Below are 17,428 nucleotides of genomic sequence, written 5' to 3' on the forward strand. Positions count from 1 at the left end.
GGGAAAAATTGGGACTCCCTCCCGCGTGGCTTGCCCCTAGATTTCGACCCTGTATCTCAGTGGGTTCAGTGCTGGAGTAACGCCGACAGGGTTTGACCAGAGGAAAATTGGCACCTCCGTCGCCGGCGTGTGAAGGCGATCGAAGGATAAGGCTTTCTAGCTTTTTCCTTGAATCCCCCACATGTCATTCTAGCGACATTCCACACTGCCTGGAGGGAGTTACAGAAATGCAAAGGGGAAAAAATTGGCATACAAAAACGAAACAAAATTGTTTTAGGGGGGGGGGGGGTTAAGTTAGGTGGCGCAAGCTACCGCCCGTTATAAAGGCAACGGCCGTTGGCATCGATTCATCAGAGCCGTATATGTAGAGAGTTTGGCCATTCGTTGGGAAGTATAGGGAACGAGGTAGAGGGGCTTAGAGCGATAAACCGGGGTTCCGGTCTGCACTCGAAAGTGACGCCCATAAGGCGGCTGCCATTGTACGCAAATTTGACCACTCGTCACATGACCGAACCAAATGCGTGACGTCACAGGAAAGATGGCAGCGCCCATGCGGCGGCTGGCCCCAGCTGGGCCGGAGCTTGTCGAATACTTTGTTGGTTGTCGTTCGTTTCGGCGAGTTGATTTCAGACGCGGAAGCCGTCATATGAGGCTGGCCGAAAGCGAGTTCAGAGTTCAGCGTGGTGTTTGACGTACGTATAACGTGAAAATACGGAGGAACGGTGTGCATTTCGCTGGTTACCGTGTGCATTTCGCTGGTGACCGTGTGCATTTCGCTGGTGAACGACCGGGATATTGCCACGGAAGAAACAATCTGACCTACCTTGCTCGGAACTCGGATTGATTCGGATACTGCTAGGATAAAATTTTAGGCGACGTTTCTGCTCTCTCGTTGACCATCGGAATCTTCGAGGTTTGCAGTGAAGCGTGTGCAATATATTTGGATATACAGTTTAGCGACGGAAATTGCGTTAGTCGTGCTTGGCGGTGTGCAATCGTGGTTCAGCTTCGGTCAAATGACCGAGGGCTCACTTTGGTTGTGCGGCGCACCGGAAAGCTGCCTTGAAGCTGGTAGTTCTTTTGCCATGCTTTATGTGATGCTGTGCTGCTTCCGAAATTGCTCCGGCGTAGACGTGCACTTTGACGGAGCACAGGTGTGCGGCGCACCGAAGAGCTGCCTTCAAGCTGGTAGTTCTTTTGCCATGCTTTATGTGATGCTGTGCTGCTTCCGAAATTGCTCCGGCGTAGACATGCACTTTCACGGAGCACAGGTGTAGCAGATGGTATTGATCCCGCTGGTCTGTCGCACGTTTCGTCAACACAAACGTTTCATCCACACTCGTTACGCGAATTGCAAGCTGTAGGGACATTTCATCGAGCGTGCTACCTACCCAGCTCACGCCGCTTTGTGGCAACAGTCTGCAGTGGCTCATTACCAGAAAAGTGGTCCCACATCCATTTCAGTTCAGTTCGTCCACGGCACTCGCCAAACCCCGAAGGAGAGGGTTTATTCAAACAGAATGCCACTAAAGCAATACAGATTCTTCAGTGGTCAGGATAGACTCTCTTCTGCGAGTTTTGTTATATTGTCATGGATCCTTGTTCCAGTCCTATCTTCTATCAATATTCACTATTCTGAAACTCTGCAGGTCATGCTCGGCTGTCATCGTACGTTCTGGTGGAGGTGCTGCGTACTTTACCGATAGCCCTTCACTCTTTGTGAACCCGGCGGCTCCTCAGCCGAGTTGCCCGATAATGGGACACGGGTGGCGGACTATCCTGCGTCTTATACCCCCGGCGAGCCGTAAGAAAAGTCCTAACCCGAGCCTGGCAGAATGACCACAAGACGAGCGAGTACCACAAGGAGTAACCTCGGAAATACACCACGAAGCACCTAAAATCCGAGCCAGTTGCTGCTACCAGGAAAAACCACCGGAATTCGGTCTCCTGCCTGAAAAACCGAAGCTGACTAAGCCAACAATGACAAACCTGCAGCAGCAAACCGCGTCCCCTCCCACCATTATTTGCATGCCTGTCGCAAATCACACTCCGACGCTTTTTCACGCAAGGTGTATGAAGACGTCAAGGATTGGATTGAACAATATGACAGTGCCGCCCGCCACATTGGGGGGACAGACAACCATCTGCTGCGGAACCTATACTTCTCGTGGAAGAAACTGCCGGCGCTGGTCTGAGAACCATGGATCCTCCTTAACGTCATGGGAAGTCTCCAAGATCGACCTGAAGCGCGCATTCGTCAGCCAACATCAACGAGAGAGAGCCGTATTCTTGATTCTGTCCAGGACACTGCCCAACGAGAGCGCCACCGCATTCGTGGAGGATGTTTTGTGCTTGATCGAGCGCCCACGCCCACGCCCACGCCGACCTTGATGCTACAGAAGACAAGAACCTAAGAATCCCATGTCCCTCATGTGAGGGACAACACCTTCGGCAGCCTTGTCCGCCACCCCCCAACAACAGTCGAAGTGTTCATATCACCGAGGCTTCCAACATTGAATGTGCACGGCATGCTCGAGACTGTCACTATGACCAACTTCCCGGCGTCTCGACGCTCGAGTTGTCCAGCTGCTACTTCGACGCCAGCCTCCCAGGCAGCCCCGACATCATCCACGACGTTGTCTGGGAGGAGATCAGGAAGCTACTTCCTGCCATCAGTTGCCCGGCTTTTATTTTGATTGCCGAGATTGTTTCGAAACAAGTTTGACAGGTATTTTAACCGAGACTTCTGCGAGCGAAGCGGCATCTGACAAACCAAGGGCAACTTACGCCACAATGGTACGACGACCGCCACCGGCTGCCCCTTAGTATTCAATGCCAATTCAATGAGACACCCCAACGCCGAAGCATTCCCGACATCGTGTGTAGGTCTGTGCTCAACAAAGTACACCGAGGAAAACGTAAGTGATGCGAATGGCCGACCGAAAACCACTTTGCTACCATTGCATGAAGCCGACCATGTCTACCAATGCTGCCCGTACCAATGAATTGGTCTGCGAGGGTTCGTGCCGAACGACCCTCGATCACGTCTCGAAGAGCGACCACGGGAGATTAAGCATTACCTTTGGCGACCTTTGTCCCTGATGCCGAAGGCGCTGAATCAAAAATGCTGAATCCCTGATTACCCCGAAGCTCCTGATGTCATTACCTCAACGAGAGGTAAGCACGACAAAGCAGGTGAGCGGCAATGCAGTGACAGTGGTTTTGGTGTTGGTTGTCGTCCAAGGACAATACCTAAAAATTTGCTGACACCAATTATCTGTGTCCACTCCTCAAAGCACACAATTTCCAACTTTGCGGGAGAATGCCGCTGAGTGACTTGAAGGAATAGAATGGTTGGTTGCTCTCAAAAGTGACCTGCAAGCATCACCAGACTTGGATAGCAAACATACATTGTTGCCAGCTATCAAGTCAACGGTACAGGAAAAGGCACAGCCACGTAAGCGATACATGCCCGAGCTTGCTGCATTGATGCAGAAAACTACCAGGAAACTTTTCGGATTAGAAACCAGCCCTGCAGCTTCAGTGCATCAGACGTCAGTGGCCGCACATGACGTATGATTACGAGACAGCATCAGTCGGTCAAAGTTGCCACTCGACCAAACTGAACACCGACGTGCCAGGAGTGTCATCCGACAACAAGGTCCACAGGTACTTAGACTGAACGCCTGACACGAGACTGTCACAGAAAGAACTCGTTATGGAACCATTTCCTAAGAATCAATATTTATGTAATCAAGTGGAAATAAACATATTTGATACACTAACGAGATAAACCTATTTCCGCTTGCCTTCACGGCTTGAGAGTCTATACACTGAGAATTGTTTTCACTGCACGCTCTGGACCTTACGAGGGCACTCGCATCTATGACCCTTCAATATTAATTAACGGGACATACCAGACTGGCAGACTTGTTGCATGGGGCTGCACTCGTTCAACCTTTCCTGAACATGTGGTGCATCCAAAAACCAACTCCAGTGATGTGAAAATGTTATTTATTAATTTATTCCTTCCAGGGGCCTTCGTAGGCATTCCAGAGAGGATACTTAAAACTACACACATGATAATAACTTTAAAGCACACTGCTGTAACTTGTTAATTGGAAAAACAAACACACCTCTGAGCAGGCACGTAGCCAGGATTTTGTTTCGGGGAGGGGCCACCCATGACAAAATGCTGTATGAGGGGGAGGGGGAAAGACGGTCCCAGCAAAATGAAAGATTTCGGGGGGGGGGGGGGGGGGGGGGGGGGGGGGCGGGCCCCTTGGGCTACCCCCCTGGCTACGTGCCTGCCTCTGAGCATATAGTTTAATAATATATGTTGATGCATTGTTATATAGCAGGACACTTCCTATACGTATGACACAATAGACTCTTTGCAGAACCCCTACAAGCAACACAACTGTCACAATTGTTTTTGGCATAAAGCACACGAATGGACCCCAGTTCGCGTCGAACGCTAATGCAGCCTTCGAGTACAATAGGTTTTGAGCCGAATTCGCAGGAATGGCGGGCATACCATTCTTGTCGAACAAATGCCCAAAGTATGAAAGCCTGGGGTAATTAGAGTAGTAGCTACTGTAATTCGTTTCATCAGAATTTGGCAGACGGCAAAGGCTACAGTGTCGGTGAGTCAATACACACCTCTGTGCAGACGAGCACAGAGTGCTCGCCTGCACAGATTTGTCACACACCTCCGCTCCGTCTGTCTGATTGGCTCGAGGGGGCTGAGGCGGTTGGCCTTTTCCAAGTTACGGTGATACGAAGTATAGGCAGCCCACACATTTGAATAGAGTCTATTAAAGAGACCGAAAGAAATGGTAGTGAAAATTTTTCAACAAGACTGCTCTCCAGGCAAGGGATGAACACAAATATAAATCATATTATCCAGGTAATTAGAAAAATTAAATAATCGACCGACTAATACAATGCACTCTTGGTGGAAAAGGGTATTGCTGCAATAAATCCTACGACAGAGAAAAAAAATGTGCAGTTAATCTATGCATGCACCAAAACAGTTGTTCTTATAGCAAGTCGAATAGCTTTGAAGCAGGTGCCTGCAACGATTTATTCTTCCCCACACTCAATAAAACGTCATCCTCGAAGCTGAAAATAAGTGTGCACTTCGCACTCACAAAAAAAAAGGAAGAAAAACGATCGAATGTAGAATCGTGGATTAGCACAAAAGGTTAAAATCGCAGGAGCTTCCTCGCTAAAAGTTGCTATGGTTGTTCGGTGACGCAGGGCTGAAACAACTTCCCCTAGGCCCCTAACGCGACGTATACATTTCGCGTAGATTCTCAGATATTTCAACGTTCTAACAAAGCTAAGAGAATGCGAAAATTCCATGTTAAAGCACTCAAAGTTCTATCGATCCTCGAACACATCTCGGAATCCGAGCACCAGTACGGCAATGCAGAGCTGATGCTGTCTCACAGGCGTTAATATCCAGATGATCCAGAGCGATCTTGGGCAAAAACGGTATAAAGTCCCATTCCTTCATATTTTCACATTATACCTGCGTCAGCGAGCACGAAGAAGCCCGAAGTCGTCGGAAAGCAGCTGCACATCACGGCTACCGCGCTCCCAACAAACTCGCATCCACCAGCTCTGGGCGCTGCCATCTTACCTGTGACGTCACACCTTTTGGGAGGTCACGTGACGAGTGGTCACATTTGCGTACAACATGGCGGCAACCGGGCGGGTGCCACTTCCGAACTTCCGGTTTATCACTCTAAGCCCCTCTACCTCGTTGAGTATATGAGACAAATGAAGCGGCGCCATTGGCAAAAAAGCAGGCTGGGCGTGTTCCAGGGCGTCATCAGAAATTCGAATGTAACCAACCAGAAGCCGAAAATTATACCCTGGCGGTGGTCGCGAGAAACAAACCTGATAACTGCATTGCAGTAACTCTCGATGGCTGAAAATATGGTACACGTATGTTTCAATCACACTCATACAAAATGATGGTGGAAGAGTGCGACTAGCGGAGCGATCGACATAATACGTACGCCAAGCGCCGAGGGCCGGGAATCTGCCGTCCGAGCGATCTCACTCTGTCCGCGAAAAACAGAGTTGAGCGGCGCATTCGTTTCTTACATCTTTTTGCATGATCATGATCAAAACAACACGTGCACCCTATTTTCAACCACAAAGAGTTACTACACTTCACTCTTACGCACTTATTGAAACCATATACGAACATAGACCTTCGATCAGAACTGTTTCTCGCTACCACCACTAGGGGATTCTTTTCGGCTTCTGGTTGGTCAAGAGAGCATGCCAAGACCTCTTTCGGAGTCTGCCGCACGCCCTGGCTCTGCCCGCGCCTCCCCATTGACCAAACTCTCTACATATACGGCTCTGCGATTCATATATTCATCCATCGTCGGCAGCAGTCTTTTCTATGATCAATCCGCTGTGTCACTGCGATTTTAGGACACTGGCCAACACACTAAAAAGGGATGCTGGCGTTCTTAGCAGGACTCTGCAAATATTATTTCTCGAGCAGCACATTTAAGAGCAGGGGGCAACAGAGAGAGTTCTCGTATGCACAGAAGAGGCAATTACAAACGCAATTGCTCTAGCACATTATAATCTCCACAGTTCAAAAACTCTTATCCGCAGGTGACCGTCTCTGCAATCACAAAGGTTAGATGCACGTTCCATTGTTCTTCTCAATATTTCACGCAGAGGATAATCCCTCCAAACGCGGGCTAAATCGTTCCCGCGAAAAGTACTCATCGAACAAAAAAATGGTAAGTTTTGTATTGGTGTCTGCCAAAGGGAAACTCTTAAAAAAACTATTACCGTCCTGTATCGAGCTATTAAGTATTTGATTCTGAAAATGAAAAATATGCTTTAATTATAATTTTTGGGGCATCATTGGAAACACCTAGCACAACTCATATCAGAACAATAGAATCAGCATTTCACGGAGTTTAAAAATTTCCTCAATCTGGACGCGTTCCTAGATTTCCAGTTCCTATCGGAGCACGTGTTTACGTCAGCGATCCCACTTCTAATGGCAGAGGGGCGAAACACACACGCGCGCCGCACTTCCTTTCCTCCTACCTACCTAACTCGTTTCGATGAGCTATTGTCACATCCATGTAGACGCAGCCAATGTCTGCTCAGACAGTGACACAGTCATCTGTAGCTATAAAACGATCTAGAGTCAGTGCCACGTTAAGAGCTCGGTAAATTCTTAACCCGCAGGACGCGTCTGCTCCGCTCACGAGACAGACCGTCGTCTGCTGCTCGACATGGCGGTTCTTTTTGTTTTTTCCCGTCTGAGGGTTTTCAAGTATATTAACATAGGAAAAATCGGTTTCAGGCGCGAAGCTCGCTGCAGGTAGAACAGAACGACATCGTCGCGATGCGATGAATCATTGTTAGGAATTGAATGATAGCATTTATAGCTTGCGTCTTATCGGGTGACCGCAGGAGAGGAGAGGAATTTCAACGGATAACACCTTTATGTCACAGTAGCTCAACAGGTCGTGGACAGTATTGGGACGACAAAAAATGCTTGGTTGAAATACCATGCAAGCAATCGGAACGAAGATACTTGGCAACGGCGCCATGGTCCACGAATTAGTAATAAGTGCTTTTAGGTCGCCATTGCGAGATACTTTATTCACTAAAGCCAGGTGAGACGAAGACAGAGTCCGGTAGGCAGCTCAGCGGGGACTTAACTTGATCGTCTTACGCACAAACTAAACATTTTTACATCTATATTATCGTAAAAAGGGTGTTATTTCGAATGAACAGCCTTCGCACTCCCTTTTAACACGATATCGATTTCTCTAGGTGGTACCTAGAGTGCAACTTTGGTGTTGATGAACATGAAGCCCTTTGTGCATGTTTCGTATACACTCCAGTAATCGAAATCGTCTTTAAAGGGTCTACGGGCTTCTTGTTACACCTTGTGTTCTGACCGCCTGAAAAGTTTGTGATTGTAATAGTAGACCCAATACACCCGTACTCTAAACGTTTACCGGGTTGACCCAACTTTGTCATGACAACGGGCAGCGAGAGAAGCATCATCGTCGATTCGCTGGCACCGTCACGTTTGAGTATATGTATGTGTATCACCGGTCATGGTTAGCGCAAACAAGGAATTACGTTTTTTTTTTGCACCTTTTTTTTAGATGCGAGTGGGTGTTATTTAAACTACTTCCGTGGTGTAGAATGCTCATTTTGAACTTTACCAGATGTGCTAAAATATGCTGCACGGCAATGTCCTTTGAAAGTAAAATACAAAAACAGCGCCGATCTCATCTTCACGCTCACAATGATGCACAGTCAATGCGCGACACTTAGCTCGAATACGACATTTGTGAATTTTTGCGTACGTGTTCTCTATGATCATTTTGCACACGGTTTCTAGGTTTGATTAAGCTGCTTTCTTGTTTGATGGAACAAAACCTAGTCATGGACAGAATAAGAACAGCGGGGAGCCTTTCGAACGCCATGCCTCCAGCCCCCCCTTCATGCATTCAGCCGTGCTTTGGCAGCTCAAGCACATTCCAGGTGTGCTAAACGCATCATCGTGGTTGAAAGTATGACTAGAGGGGGGAACACTGAAGCCCCTCCCTGCCGTTCCCACATCGTCATAAACTTTATCTGTTCCCAATTAACAGTGGTGTGCTATGTACATGACATTCATATTGTCACGGGTGTTGACCAATAAACAAGATATAAACAGGAATAAATAAACGTTTAATGTGGCGAACTTGTGCCAAAAATCAAAGGGTACAAAAGATAATAAGAGAGCGTCGCGGGCGTCGAAGTCGGCGTAACAGCAGAGTCGAACGCTGGGGCGAAAGAAACTCCGCTCGCCTCGCGGAATCCCTTATGTACCCTCGTGGGTTTCTAGATCGTTCGGCGTAGAAGGTTCGGTGTGTTAAACATTCTAACCTGGAATCAGCAAGACGGTTCTCGAATTCACTAGGACATCAAATTACACTGTCAACAAAAAAGTGTAGTCGCGGCAAGGAATCGAACCCTGGCCTTCTGCGTGGGAGGCAAGCGCGATAACCGTTAGGCCACGCGCGCGCTGCCTACTTGGCCAGCTGCGCGCGCGGCATTACTCCCCCCTGTAAAAAGTGCATCGCAACAAAACGAAGCAAATAAAACAGAACGGTAAACTAAAGGGTCATTTGGAACACATAAGGTCCACAGTCCAATCGAGCGTAATACGGCTTCAGTCGCACGACGTGGACGACCTCAGGTCGTGGTGGGCGGCGTGACGATGCTCGTGTTCCGTCGGGCATCACCTCGTAGTTTAGCTCGCCGAGGCGACGAAGTACCTTGTATGGTCCAAAGTACCGTTTCAGCAGTTTCTCACTGAGGCCGCGGCGACGGATGGGCGTCCACACCCACACCCTGTCTCCGGGCTGGAAGTGAACGTCCCTCCCACGAAGGTTGTAGCGGCCCGCGTCGACGCGTTGCTGGTCTTGAATCATGAGTCGGGCGAGCTGGCGGACTTCTTCGGCGCGTTGAGCAACCGCCTGGGCGTCGTCGCCCTCATTGTCAGATAGCTCATGGGGCAGCATTGCGTCCAGCATGGTCGTTACCTTCCCACCATGTACCAGCTGGAAAGGTGTGAATCCAGTGATCTCTTGAACCGCCGTATTGTAGGCGAACGTGACGTAGGGCAACACCTCGTCCCACGTCTTGTGCTCAACGTCGACGTACATAGAGATCATGTCGGCAATTGTCTTGTTGAGTCGCTCCGTCAGCCCGTTGGTCTGCGGGTGGTATGCGGTGGTACGACGGTGGCTGGTGTGACTGAGCCGGAGAATTTCTTGGGTCAGCTGTGCCATGAACGACGATCCGCGATCTGTAATCAGAACTTCTGGAGCGCCGTGCCGGAGGGCAATGGACTCGAGGAAAAACTTGGCGACTTCAACCGCAGTCCCCGAAGGAAGGGCTTTCGTTTCTGCGTACCGCGTGAGATAATCTGTGGCGACGATGATCCAGCGGTTCCCCGACGTCGAAGGCGGAAAAGGACCAAGTAGATCCATTCCCATCTGCTGGAAGGGTGCGACGCCTATTCCTCTTCCCAGGAGAAATTGAAGGTTGCCTTCCAGGACAACTTCGCCGCAGGTAGCTGTATCGGCCACGACGGGTATGACAACACTTGATCGCGGTGGCAGGTTCACGTGGTCGGCAGCGACTCAGATGGCGGCTGACGCTGTTTGGGGTTTCTCTGTAGGTGGCACAAGGGTTCGCAGCGTCAATCTGTTTTCACGAAGGTCGATGACTGCGCTGTATTCAGACAGAAAGTCCATGCCGAGAATGACGTCCCTGGCACAGTCTTGTAGAACGACAAATTTCACAGGGCACGTCTCCCCATGGATCTTGACGCGAGCGGTGCATCTTCCGACTGGTGTGATGAGATGCCTTCCGGCGGTTCGTATTTGAGGTCCATCCCACGGCGTCGTCACTTTTCGCAGGCGGCGAGAGAGCCTCCCACTCAAGACTGAGTAGTCCGCTCCGGTGTCCACGAGTGTCGATGCGTCGAGGCCGTCAATAACAACGTTTAGGCTGTTGGACACCGTTGCAGGGACGTCGGTACGATGCTGGGCGTCGGTAGAGTGGGAGCGCTCCGGCGTTCTTGGAGGCTGTTTGCTTCCGTCGTTTTCGGCAACGTCACCTCCAGGCGTTGCCGCACTTAGTTTTCCCGGTGACGCAGGGGAGATAGGCTCTCTCGGCGGGGTCGTTGCGCTGGGGACGCTGAACGTAGTGGCGATGTGGAGCGGGCTTCACGGCGGAGAGACGACACTGGGGAGGGCGAGCGTCGGAGGTACTCCTCAATGTCGCGAGGGCGTTCGTCGTATCTTGGGCGCGGGTCGCTCGGGTGGAACCCGCGCAGCCCCAGCTGTCTGTAGGGGCATCGACGGTAAATGTGGCCGGCTTCACCGCAGTGATAGCACAGGGGTCGTCGATCCGCTGTCCTCCACACGTCGGTCTTTCGTAACGCTGCCTGTTCTGGGTGGGCGTGCGCCCGATCTTCCTGGCGTCGGGGAAACTGCGGCGCTGGAGGTTCACGTCGGGGTGGCGCGGTGTACGGGTGAGCAGGGGGCGGTGGTCGTCGGGTAGCTGCGGCGTAGCTCAGTGTCGGTTGTTCGGGAGCGGCGTTTACAAGAGCTTGTCGCTGCAGCGCCTTCTGAACTTCTTCCCGGACAATCACGGCGATTGAGGGCTAATCCAGGCTTGCGGCAGCTGGAAGAAGCTTCCTGATTTCCTCCAGCACGACGTCCCGGATGATGTCGCGGAGGTCCGGGCCGGTGCAGCTGGAAGTCGAGAAGGCAGCGACGCCGGGAAGTCGCTGGTAATGGGAGGCCCGTGCTTGAAGGGCCCGTTCGATGTTTGTGGCTTCCTTGACGAAATCTGCGACAGTCGCTGGGGGGTTGCGGACAAGGCCTCCGAAGATGGTCTCTTTCACCCCTCGCATCAGGAACCGCAGCTTCTTCTCGTCAGGAGCGTTTGGGTCGGCGCGGTTCATGAGGCGGAGAACGTCCTCGACGAAACTTGTGACGCTCTCGTTTGGCCCTTGGCTTCTTGCTTGAAGAAGTTCCTCGGCCCGCTGACGTCGCTGCTGGCTGGCAAACGTGCGTCGAAGTTCCGTCTGGAAGTCTTGCCACGACGACATTGACGCTTCGTGGTTCTCGAGCCAGGTGCGTGCCGTGCCTTCCAGAGCGAAGTAGACGTTCTGAAGGCACTGCTCCGGGGTCCATGCGTTATGGCGAGCAACTCGTTCGTAATGTTGCAGCCAATCTTCAACGTCCTCGTGGACCTCCCCGTGGAATGGCGTCGGAGTCCGGGGTGCGACGGGAAGGTATACGACGGTGGCGGCGGACGGGTTCTGCGACCACTGGTTGTCCATCGTCAGCTTCGTTGGCTGCCTGGTCTGGGGTAGGAGAAGTCCGTGTTCCGGGGGTAGACCTTGGGTGCGGCGACTGGATCGGGTCTCGATCTGGTCTTCGCTCGGTCTTCGCGAGGCTGTGTCCGTACTCGCACTGCGGGAACTCGGAGGGGAGCGCTGCACGGGCATGCGGGTACCCCGCACCTCCACCACAATGTCACGGGTGGTGACCAATAAACAAGAAATAAGCAGGAATAAATAAACGGTTAATGTGGCGAACTTGTGGCAAAAATAAAAGGTTACAAAAGATAATAAGAGAGCGTCGCGGGCGTCGAAGTCGGCGTAACAGCAGAGTCGAACGCTGGGGCGAAAGAAACTCCGCTCGCCTTGCGGAATCCCTTATGTACCCTCGTGGGTTTCTAGATCGTTCGGCGTAGAAGGTTCGGTGTGTAGAACATTCTAACCTGGAATCAGCAAGACGGTTCTCGAATTCACTAGAACATCAAATTACACTGTCAACAAAAATGTGTAGTCGCGGCAAGGAATCGAACCCTGGCCTTCTGCGTGGGAGGCAAGCGCGATAACCGTTAGGCCACGCGCGCGCTGCCTACTTGGCCAGCTGCGCGCGCGGCAATATTAGTTCACGATCAAGAGCATTAGCGTTCTGAAAATTATCAGCAACTTAATGAGATTGGCGCAGCAATTACGCGCATCAATAAAATCTACTTTACAACAGAGAAAAGACAACAAGCGTGCAAAGGTGCTGCCTCTTAGGCCGCACTACTTGGACAGGTTTTGCCATAACGCGCTTTAGAAAAGACGCAGGTTTCGAAAATCAAACGATACGGGGACATTTGATTGGGGTAGAATGTGAGCGGGATGAGCGCAAGAACAAATAACTCTAAAAGAAGGCAGTAGTTTTACACCCTTTTGCCCAATATAATACACCCCGAAACGTCTGTTCCACGTACAGTGCACTGACGTAAAACATACAGCCTTAACTTTTACGAGAGGCCTGATACCGGCGGTGTGTAACCTAGGAAACAGCTGAAGTACGTATCAAAGACTACAGAAGAATAGAAAAGCGAGGTTTCGCACTAGGGACAAGAGAACACCCGTTATTCATTTTAGTCAGTACCACGCATATTAACTATTTTAATACCTTGTACCACTCGACACTCAAGCCGCTCGTGAAATTTGGTACCGTCGGTTCCACGCCAGTGCGTTGTGGTTGGAACTTAGGCTTCGGCGTGTCTTATATGGGACAAGGGGTTAACTACCCTGTTTAATGCAAAAGCAGTAACTGTATCATGGAGCGCAGCCGGTGTTTGCTATGACTGCGAAAAACAGGCATCTAATTAGACCGCAGTTAATGTTGGTGTGACGCGACATATCAGATACTTCGTCACGACAGTAGGCGGGTGGGCGGGGCCTTCAGGGTCAAAGCGGACGTGCCTCAGAAAAAAAAAGAAGTCAAAGAAAAGTAGTACAGCAACGCAGATGCACCGTCACCGAAGGCGTGGAGCCGGCAGAGTTGGCCCAGCCTGCGCAGTTGGGGAGCGTGATGTCACTGCCGGAGCGGCGTGTACGATTGGAAGACGTGGCGCGGTGCTTGTAGGAATACGCTGCACCAGTTAGAATGCTCTCGCATTCCTTCGGGGGATCGGTGGCCGAGTGGTCTAGCGCACACCAGCTCGGAGCACGAGGAGCGAAAGCTGGCGCTGCAGAACCCAGGGATGTTGGGTTCGAGCGCCACCCCTGCCCGTTTCGATCTGGATGAGCATCGTACCGGCGTGCGGTCGTGTATCACTACTGCGTGATGGACGTTAAAGACCCCAGGCTAGCGGCTGTACCGCACTGGCTAAATTTCTCATCTACAGCTGGGAGACTCGTCGCCCCTGTGAGGCAGACCAAGTTCTAGGCTGTATAAACACACACACAACCCAATTATTATTATTCGCATTCCTTCACATAAGTAGTCTGAGATTTTGGTCGTCTGTTGTTCGCAAACCTGTCCCATCGCACCGTTTCCCTTCTCAGAGCTACCCTGCCTCAAGGCAGAAAATCAAGAAATGTCAAGCTCATCTCTACCCTAGCCCCCTCCATACTTACAAAGCCTGGCAGTTCGACGACGGAGCCATTGAGTCCTCGGTCGCAGATTTGCAGCCCGAAAATCTGGCAGGACAGAGAATTTCCCGGGGAAGTTGGTATCCAGCGCAAAGCTTTTGCAGCGGCGAGGACCCGAAACATGGTTTTCAAACCCGACAAGAAAAGAAGCGGCAACACGAGGAACGCGCTTCCGTTTCTTTCGCCTCATGAACCGACCTTCCATCGCACGGGAGAAGTGTGTTTCGGTGTCTTGCCGCAGCGGGGCGCCCGTTACATGACTCTCCTCTCATCCGTTGTTCTGCCGCTCTACCTCTTCACTTTCGGCCGCCGCGTCTTGTCGCGATCTGCCAGGCTTTGTCAATATAGAGGAGCTAGGTTATGTCTCTACTGATCTGTGGGCCCAACAATATTGTGACGTGACATTTTCCGAGCGGACTATCGGATCGAACGCGAGGCATCGCGCGCCATTACTCACTTCGGGAAGAAGCCGATGTGGGATCGTCCACTTTGCTCCACCTTAGGTCGTTGTTCGCGCAATCTCGCCTCGCTGGTCCGGTGGAAAACAATGGAGGGGGAACGACTTAGAGGGGAAGAGGGGTGCAAGATGCCAGTTTGAACGATTAATTTTAACGAGCGTTGAGCGAAGGGAACGCCGTAGATGTGCTTCTGCTATATAAGTGAACCAGCACTGCCTTTCGTGGCTTCATGGCGTTTGTTCATTCGCTTGTGCTCGATACATTCAGCTACATGGTTAAAAAAAAACTGATGTTGACCACTTTCCCTTGACTTCACGATGACTCGGATGAGGTTGCAAACAAACTTCTAGTTCATTGTTAATCAAAACCTTCAGAACATCTTGATGCTACGGAAACCAATGCACTTTTGTAGAGTCTTGAACGTCGTCAAGTAATGCGGCCGAAAACTCGAGGCGCCGCTACGGAAGAATTACATACAATCTTTAAGAAAGAGTGGGTGTGTGTTTAAATGTGTATTTTCCGGAAGACAAGGTGCGTGCGAATATTTGCGCATATATTGAACGAGACTTTTGGGAAGAGATTTTTGTATTACCTGCCATATTTTGAGACAATCCGTTCAGTATTTTTCTTTGTGCAAAAGCGCGAAACGCTGCGCTACTAATAGTTCTAGTGGATTTGCTATGAAGTGTCCCAGGAATAAAATAATGCAGTGATTTAAATACATTTCTGTATATTTTTGGGTTGCTTGAAGCGGTCCTTGGAACCAGCATAGCCCATTCAATTGGTGTTGCCGCTTATGCCTTTGACTCCCTTCATTGCACCATTTCTGACGTGTTTTTCGCAGTATCGTACAATATTGTAGCACCTTGCCAAATGACCGAACCGGGATCGAGTGTTGGTGCCGTAAATGGCAGATGGAGATTAACGTTAAAAAAACTAAGTCCATGGTTTTTACTATGAAACGTGCACCGACTACTTTTAATTAGACTCTTTTCAGCAACAACATAGAGCAAGCGATGCACTATAAATACCTCGAGGTTTTCCTTAGCAGTAACCTTTCTTGGGAATATCATGTTAATCACATAACAACATAAGGTAACAAATTACTCGGTTTTTTCCGACGTTCCCTCTACGTCGCATCTGAAAAAAAAAAAAAGAATAACAGCCTATTCCGCATTAATACGACCCCGTTTGGAATATGCTTCAGCCATCTGAAACGCTCACCAAGCCTTCTTAGGAAAGGAATGAGAGTGAATTCAAAATAAAGCAGCTGGTTTCATTTTGCGAACCCACCACTACTAAGTAAGTGTAACCGACTTAAAATCCGCCCCTTAGCTTCTCCTTTTAACATACCCTAGAACAATAAACAGGCTCAAATTGCTTCACAAACCTTTTGTATCACTCTCCGTCTCGCAAGCCGATCTACTGGAAACCTGCCTCTTTTATTTCTCTCCGACTTCACCACTCCTGCGAATTGCACCTTGCATTTCAAGGAGTGATATTCACAAGTTCTCGCCTCTTCAGCTTATTGTTAGTGACTGGAACAAACTACCCGAAGCTATTCTGGCAATTATAGACCCACCGAAATTCGTCGGCAATGTTACCGTTCATCTCCATCTGTGATAGTTTTATTTTTTTGTATTATTTTTTTACAACTCACCCTTCCAAATGTCCCCTCCCTCTTTTTTAATACCCCTCGTAGGTCTTAAAAGGAACCAATAACATAAATGAAATGAAATAGTTTAAAGAATAAAAAAAAAATGTGTGCCATCGTATGCTTGCGCCATCTCATAGCTAATTACGGCAGCGCTCCAATATAGAAGCCAATGTGCTTAATATGCAAATATAACTATACCATCGAAATGTTAGACTTTGAGCAGTTTGTCATGCTAATACTCCATTCTGTCACATACCGCTATTATTGTGCCAGAATATAAATGGGATGACGTGTAAACTACATGTTCCTCAGTCGAATTAACTTTTTGATGTAATGCGGCTACGGATAGTATCCGAGTGAATCAAAGTGTACAGTTTATTTTTTGGTATAAATAGGTATTTATGATTGTGTAGATTAAATAACATCCCTCCCCAATATTTTGGCAAAGTCTGTAGAGTCAGATATGAGTAATATATCTGTAAAAAGATATATTTCGAAGGCACCTCACTCAAATTTTTTTAGAAGCAGTGAAATTCAGAGGAGCACAATTCAAGAAGAGAACAAAGCAGAAGATTTTTCATATGTTTGCAGTTTACCGAAAGAATCGATAATGTGCTGGGTGAACTTTTTTTTGTCGAAAGTATTTTCTTGGGTTTCTGAGACCAATATGCCAAATATGATGAATTTGTTCTCGTTCAGTTGTTTACGATCGCTTCTAGTATTTTGTTAGTGACATCAATAAACTAGCAAACAAAATACGCTCTTATATATTACGATAATCCAAAATATAAAATAACGTTTCCACAGTGTTCTGGGTAATTATTAGTGTTATGCGATTATAACAAAGTGATTTTTATTGTAAGAAGTGGGACCACTGCGGTGAGTAGCCGATTTCTAAGAGGATGATTTTTGTTTGTGAACTGAAAATTCACATGTCAAAAGTGATATTAAACCCCGTACTAAATGTTTACATTAAATTAATTATCCTAATTTCTCTGCACACAAGCAGAAAAATATATAGAACAATTCGGCAGATGAGCGTTTTGAAATATCCGACTTGATATCACATTCCTCGAAGAATCTGAAATAGCACCAGCTTGTAGTCAGCGGCCTTAAATTTTATATTTCGCCGCCATTTGAGAACTCGGTAGATCTCAAACAGACTCCTAACAAGGCGCGGGTTCCCAAACTTGAAATGATAAACGAATGCATGAAAAGAGTCGAACCATGTTTACTTCAAGGCAGGTAATTTTAAGGATGGCTCATTTGTGAGGATTTACCATAGAAACAGAT

This window comes from Ixodes scapularis, unplaced genomic scaffold (assembly GCF_016920785.2).
Source record: "Ixodes scapularis isolate PalLabHiFi unplaced genomic scaffold, ASM1692078v2 PGA_scaffold3__209_contigs__length_174095766, whole genome shotgun sequence".
Classification (NCBI taxonomy): domain Eukaryota; kingdom Metazoa; phylum Arthropoda; class Arachnida; order Ixodida; family Ixodidae; genus Ixodes; species Ixodes scapularis.